The following is a 7,567-nucleotide window of genomic DNA, read 5'->3' on the forward strand; positions in this document are numbered from 1 at the left end:
TAAATCTCTTAAGCTCCTTTAACTGTTATCGGCACTATACCAATTGGAAATATCAATTTTTTCTTTAGCTGAATACATCGCACACAAACGAAAATTAGAATACTGAAGTCAAAGCGATAATATTCAAATTATTTAATATGACAGGCAGATCTTCATTTGTTGTAGGTAGTTATTTTGGTTGCATAAACTTAGGCGTCCTTTAGAAGACTTTACCCTGTAAAAGTAGACATAGGAAATCCCTATGTTTACCTCTACATGAATATCACTGTATAATATTATAATGAACAGAAAAGATATGCATGAATTTATAACGCATCGTATCCTGCCGTGCAGACACAATTGGTACTTGTTTAAATACGTTTGTATTGGCAATATGTATCTACTGCTTTCACCTTACGCCAATGAATTGTAGGTGACCATGTTTTGGGTGCAAAAACAAATTACTTGGCTTCTCTTTACGATCATTATTCTCTTTCTTTCCTTCTCTAAGGTTACCTCCACCAACAGTAGCGTTACATGTTTAAATTTTTAACGGGATCAACAAAATGATTATCACAACAGAATGTGTGCTTGTATGATTGAATCTAGCACATATTTCATGTTGCGATCATATTCCACAGATTTTTGCCAGTTTTTTTTTTAAATTCAATAAGCTCAACCATTCCTTAATAAAATCATTGTTCTTCTTAAAAAAAAAGAAGTTTGCATCACAATAAATAGCACAATACCATGTCGACGTATTTTTAACGTCCTTGATTTGATCAGAAGAGTTGACGCTGATCCCCATCCATTCATACCCCTTACTTTTGATACTGTGCAATTTATTCTAGTTGTGATATTCGGAGTTCAAGAGCTCATTTCACAAGTGCAAATAGCATTAGCGATGAAACATTTATGAGCCACCATTGTGCTCAGTTTAGACTTAGCTTCATAGTAACTTGAAAATCATATGTGTCGGAATAGGAAATAATATGCAAAGATACGCAGGCATAAGTATGTTAATACTAGCATCTATTTATCGTGTATATAAACAAACAGTAGGTAACTTCTAATTATTTTGTTATTCACACCTGACGTAGGTGGTATAATTAATCATATTTCACCATTTTCTGCACTGAAATGTTGCAAAGCAAATCAAATGGCTGCTGCTTAATAATGATCTTATTCCGTTTTTTTTTGCTTATTTTGAATCATCGAGCATGATATAACAAGGGTTTGAGTAAAGAGTAAATCCACAACGTTACTCTAAAATCATACTGTCAGCGTAACAAGTTTGAACCCTAGATCCTAGTCTTCCCATCGAGTTAATGGTTGATTCAATGTAAGAGAAATAGAAAATTTGTAGAAGATAAATTGTAGAGTACTAAATTTCCCACAAAAGCTCTCTGACAACATGGTTTTGTTCTTTAATTATAGTTAGTAAAATGAGTAAGTGTCAAGAACGGATTAGGGCTTATATTAGTACGGCTCGTGCTGTTTCTTTTCGTTCCAAAACTTTAAAACACCTATAACATAGCGTCGTTTTTAATTCATTGTAAGGTCTGTAGGATACCCATATATGTCTTAGAAGAAATGCTAGGTCGTAGAACGGCAAGAAAACCACACTGTTTTACTTGGTAATTATATAAAGAGTTTGCCACAAGTCCCGGAGCGGTTGCATATCTTGGTTATCTGTAAATGGATGTTTTTTCAAATTAGAGGTAAACGTTACTAAAAAGCAAGGAAGTGGGACAATTTTTTCATTTTCTGTTTGATTTTTAAAATTTTTGAATACAGAGGTGCTAGTATTTTTTAGCGTGTTTTTTATTACGTATTCAAAAATAAAAAATATACAGGGTGTTCCATGAAAAAAATTTTAAGTTATTAAACAACTTAAAAAATTGTCATTATGGGAAGAAATCAGTTCATAGATAACCCAGATATTCGTTCGTGCCGGTACTTAAGGCGCACTTTGTATAATTCAGTCATAGACCGAGAGATAACAACAGATTTTCTGCGACAATTACCACGTCTGTTGAGCAGTCCAATCTATTTTTATAATAATAATAATGCCATTTATAAATCACGTACAGTTATTTTTACCATAAAACATTCTTTACTATACATATACAATGTAAAAGGGCGAAGCTCAGATGCTAGTGACGAAGCCCTGTAAGTTTGCAAGTTTTGACAAAGAGACAAAAGTTTATTAATGCACATATGCCATCAATTTTAAAATAATATTGGAGAGAGAACATAATAGGGCGCTAGAACATTGACAGACGTTCTTCATTGTCTATTCAGTTCGTAGCATGATTTATATAATTTTCCAAAAATTGCCAAAAAAAGCGTGATTTAAGGTGGGTTCATAGCTCTCCGTTCATACGTTTCCGTTTGTGCGTTAGCCAATCAGAATACAGTAAATTTTTAAACCGTACGTTGTCCAATTACAACGGAAAAGTTGGTTGAAGTTGAACATTTACGTTTCCGTTGATCCATTTTTTAACAAGAGTAAGGTTATGTTTGTTATACTGTTGACGTTTAAGAGCAAATTTAACAGTGTTCGCCTATTACGTTCTTCGCGGTGATAAGCTGATAGTAGTTTCTACGTACTGAAGATCACGGTGGGTACAGTACAAAATAAAATTTAGGTTATGGTTATACCTTGTAAACGTACGTTATGGACGGATTGCTATGAACCTTAACAAATTTCAATATCCGTTTGTCGGATCAACGCAACGGATGAACGGAGAGCTATGAACCCACCTTGACACTCAATATGAAATATCAACTGTTTTCATAATTATATGCATTAGTTGTAGATGTTTATTAATAAACTTTTGTTTGTTGTGTTGCCAAAATTTGAAAAATCACATAAAAATAGATTGGACTTCTCAACAAATGTATGATAACCGTTTATGCGCTAGTTCTAACCTATGTAAAGAGAAAATTGCAGTGATAGACGTTTACTAATCATCCCACAAAATGTGTCGTTATCTCTCGATGTATCATGGGAATATTTACATTTTTGAAAGATAGTTATTGCTGGGGTGCGTTCAGAAATTTGGAGAGCGAGTAGAGCGTACTTTAAACGAGGGTTTACGTAATTTAGTCCAGAGTGCGCTCTCGTGTATCTACATTTCTGAACAACAATGACTTGTTAACCTAACCTATCTAAGCAATCCTGTTAAATAACCCTACTTTTTCTTTATGATGACTTGAGTGCTTGATTTCATCTAACCATTCTTTTAAGCCTGCTTGACATGGAGCAATAAAAATTGCAATTGCATGCAAGTTGCAAGAAAAATTGCGAAAGGCATGCGCAGTTCAAAGCCAGCTGATCAATTGCTGCAAGAGACTTGCATGCAATTTTTATAGGACCGGTGCTATTCTTCTTGCATGAATCGTGCAATTCTAGGGATAAATCTAGTTGTTTTTGTGTCACCAACCTAGTAAAATACAGCGGCGGCAACTATGATGCTGAGAGACGCACACATTACTTGTTTTTATTAATCTTATTTATTTTTGTAATTTTTATGTTTCTTCAAGCAATCAAAATTTAATTTTCATTTGAGGTTAACTACTTTGTTGACAAATCCATATGTTTCTTCTGTTGGCAGGCATGTGGCAATTGAAATAGAATTGCACCATGTCAAATACCATGCAATGCTTATTGCATGCAAGGATTTGACCTTGCAATTTCTTTCTGCAAGTTCTTGCGCGTTGTATTGCTCCATGTCAAGCGGCCTTTTAGAAATATGGTTGCCACCTTTTAAATTTTGAAAACCCGAACGTAAACTACGAGATACATATGTACGATAAAGGTATGTTTTAACCATGGATTGAATTAACTTTCACAAGATGGTTAGTTTCCCTTTATCGTCGAGTATAATACAAAAAACTTCATTTTATAGCGGAAGCCAGATATTTCATTTAGACGTCCAAAATAGCAACTTTAGGTTTTCCCTTCCTTGGTTATCACGTCGTTTCCATGGAAACAGTATTGTACTTTGTTCTGAACTTTATTTTATTTCGTGCCCCACGTTCCATTTTTATTAAGAATGACAGAGCTCATTGCACATTTGTTTCATTACCCAGTACTCTTGCCATTAAAGTGATCACTTTATCTACTCTTACGGTTCAAGAGAGAGCCTACTCATTCAAACTTATTAAAATGTCAAGTTAAACCTGCTATAAAATAAACATACTTTATTATGATTTATTTTCAAAAATAAAACGCCGCACTTAATTACAGTTTGTAGTTTATTGCACTAGAGAGCGCCACATACCTACTTAACATATTTTTTAATGGAAAAAATTGGTACCTATAGTGGGTTATTAAAATTGCTCGACGTCACGAATTATTGAGATATTTCCGAACATTTTCATCGCGTGCCAGGACTCCGGACAAATTTTTAAAAAACCGGACTGTCTGAGTGAAAACCGTACAGGTGGCATCCCTACTTAGAAACGATGTATCGAAATGCAGTTGCTATGTCTGTAGTAAATAGTATGAAGTGTTTTATGGAACTAATGTCTGATACAGACAGTTCCGAAGATACTGACACTGAGATTTTAACTTGATTAAATCACGATAAAAAAAATAGTTAACTATATGGAACACATTATTCCTATAGCGCGTTCGCAGCACCTCCAGATGCAGTATAGGGTCTTATGGACTAATTACCTCTCTTACTAGTTTGCGTCATTCTTCGATAATACTATCTTTGTTTCTAACCACATTGATGTCAAATTGACGTATGATTAAATTGAAGTATTAAAACAAAACATAATCTCGTTGTGCTGTCATTGTCACGTTTGGCAAGCATGTACTGTATGTCCATAAGCACTATACTGCATTTGGAGGTGCGAACGCGCTATAAGGGAAAACATTTGTTTTTTCATTAAAAAACATAATAAAGTAAAACACCATTCTATATGTGATACATATACAGGGTGGTGACTTGAACGCATCATAGGGATTTCAATGTAACATTCATAATATGCGATTATTGGTTCCCCAAACAATTTTAAAGCAAAAATGTATTAAGATTTTTTGTAGACATTTTTTAGGTCAATTAGCCGTATTAGTTTTCAATTTTTTGCATAATAACGATGGAAAATTGAAAAAATAAAACCCCCATCTTTTTCAATAATCTGTGATTCCATGGAATTTTATAATACAAAGACTACGCCAATATCCGTCATGCCATGGAATGTCTGCTATAAAACAAATCAAATTCTCTCAAAAAGTAAAAAACAGCGCATTCAACATAAAGAAAGACCAAATTACTAAAAAGGTTTCCTAATATGACAATTTACAATAAATGTTCCAATAAGTCACCATTAACTGCAATACAGTAACCAAGTCGATCATAAAATCTATTTTGAACTGCTGCTGATTGATAACTGGATATCTTTTTGTTTTAGAAAATTCCACGGCATCGCAGATTATTGAAAAAGTTGCGAGTTTTAGTTTTCCAATTTTCCGTCTATATTATGCAAAAAATTGAAAACTAATACGGTTGATTGACGTAAAAAATTTTTTCCCACAAAAAACCTTAATACATTTATTCTCTAAAATAATTTGGGGAGCCAATAATCGCATGTTATGAATTTTACATTGAAATCCCTATGATGCGTTACGCAAGTCACCAACCTGTATACAGTGGAATTGTTCTTTGTACACATTGACTGTAGCTGGCAGTTGATAATATTCCATAAAAAATCGTGCAAAGATTAAAGTCATTGATGAATCGTTTTCAAACAAGTAAGTATATTCCAAAATGTGGAATCATAGATTATTGTGAATCAAGCCTTCAGTGTTAATGACTACTGACAACGTTTTGTAAAATTTTGCGTAATTTCATATTCATAAGTTACAATAATAGGAAATCTCAGATAACTATGGAAAATGACAAAAAAATTAATATGAAACAAGCACTTGTGAACATCGCTATTATATTTTACCACTTGAAATGGGTGCACGCACGCCCTCGCCTCCCCAGCCACATACTTTTGGCAGAGTTCCAGGAGGGAGATTTTTGTGTGTAGAAGATGCATGGCCCTTCAACAAGAAATCTCTCTTTTGGTGTTTTATTGATAGTTACAGAACCCAACATTGTTTTGAAAGGATCAAAATGGACGCAAAGTTGACAAAGATTGTGGCAAATGACACAACTAAAGGATAATCTAATAACCAAATTTTAGAACCATTAATACTGAGAGCTGTCCTTATTGATGTTTATCGATATTTTTTAATTGTTATTGTTATGACATGACTCCCCAACTACAATGCAACAAACCAATAACACATTTTATGCTTTATTATGCTAGTAGTAAATTAAATCCAAATCAAGGTTTGCGCTTTTGATAATTTATAGTTGCAGTTTAACGTATTGTCAGGAAGCTATTGTCGAAACAAATGAACCCAAATCAATAGAAATTTTTGTACTTACTCCCCTGTCATCAGCTCACAAAACAGAATTGTGAAAGCAGCTTTTTCATTTAAAAGACATTACCACATTTTTTCATATTACATTAATATTCTTAATTCTTACATAACGTGATACTTATCTATGGGTACTTATTATTACTTCTTAGAGGTCATGTGAAATTTTCCCAAAATTTAATTGAAAAATATAGTACCTACATTTTTTACAAAATTTTAAGTGCAGAAAGTGATGACAAATTTTTTTGAGTAATTAGATTAACTTGCTATCTATGAAGTCAGGTGTGTGCTTATTACTAAACATTGAAGTAAATCATTTATGTATTGTTTGTATAATTTCTCTGAAAGAGAACACCTATTCTACTTTCAGTGCGAGATCTTATAACAATTTGTATTGAATTGCAGCTAGGTAAGGTACTATGATTATACTACATTGAAATAAATGAATTTGATCTGACTACAATAAAAACGCTTGTTTGTAGATTTTAAGTTGTAAATAAAATACTCTTTTTAGACGTTTAGCTGTAGATATGTTTTTTATATTTGTACTGTATTAATCAAAATATGAACAATTATGTTGCAAGACTGATGGAAGGTGTTTGAAATTTCATGTTATTTGTTATTATTTTTAGGTACTGTATACTGTCATACTACATTAGTGTACAAAGGTATTTTAATTATTGAAGGAGAAAAATTATGTATACAGTCAAGTCCGTCTATAACGAACCCGTTTATAGCGAACTCCCGGCTATAACGAACTTTTTTGAGGATTTGTACTTTGGCCATCGAATTTGCGTCTTTTCTTATATTGCGAACCTTGGATATAGCGAACCTGTTTCTAAGACAAGTAAGGGTTCGTTATAGCCGGACTTGACTGTATGTACAAACACCGGAATTATTTTATTACAAAGCTGTTTGCAAAATGGTTGTTACATTTGGATACATTTTACTAGATCACTGAAAACACAACGCTTTAGCAGTAACACCAACTGTAAGTCAACTATTTTATTATGTGTATTGACTAATAACAATGAGCTCAGGTTTGTGGTCTTTGCATGTACGTATGACGTGTGTATGCAATCCTCAACCCAGTATCCAATGTCTGACCAATCGTGCATGTTAAAAAAAAGTAGGCAA

Source organism: Photinus pyralis, unplaced genomic scaffold, assembly GCF_008802855.1.
Source record: "Photinus pyralis isolate 1611_PpyrPB1 unplaced genomic scaffold, Ppyr1.3 Ppyr1.4_LG1, whole genome shotgun sequence".
Taxonomy (NCBI): Eukaryota; Metazoa; Arthropoda; class Insecta; order Coleoptera; family Lampyridae; genus Photinus; species Photinus pyralis.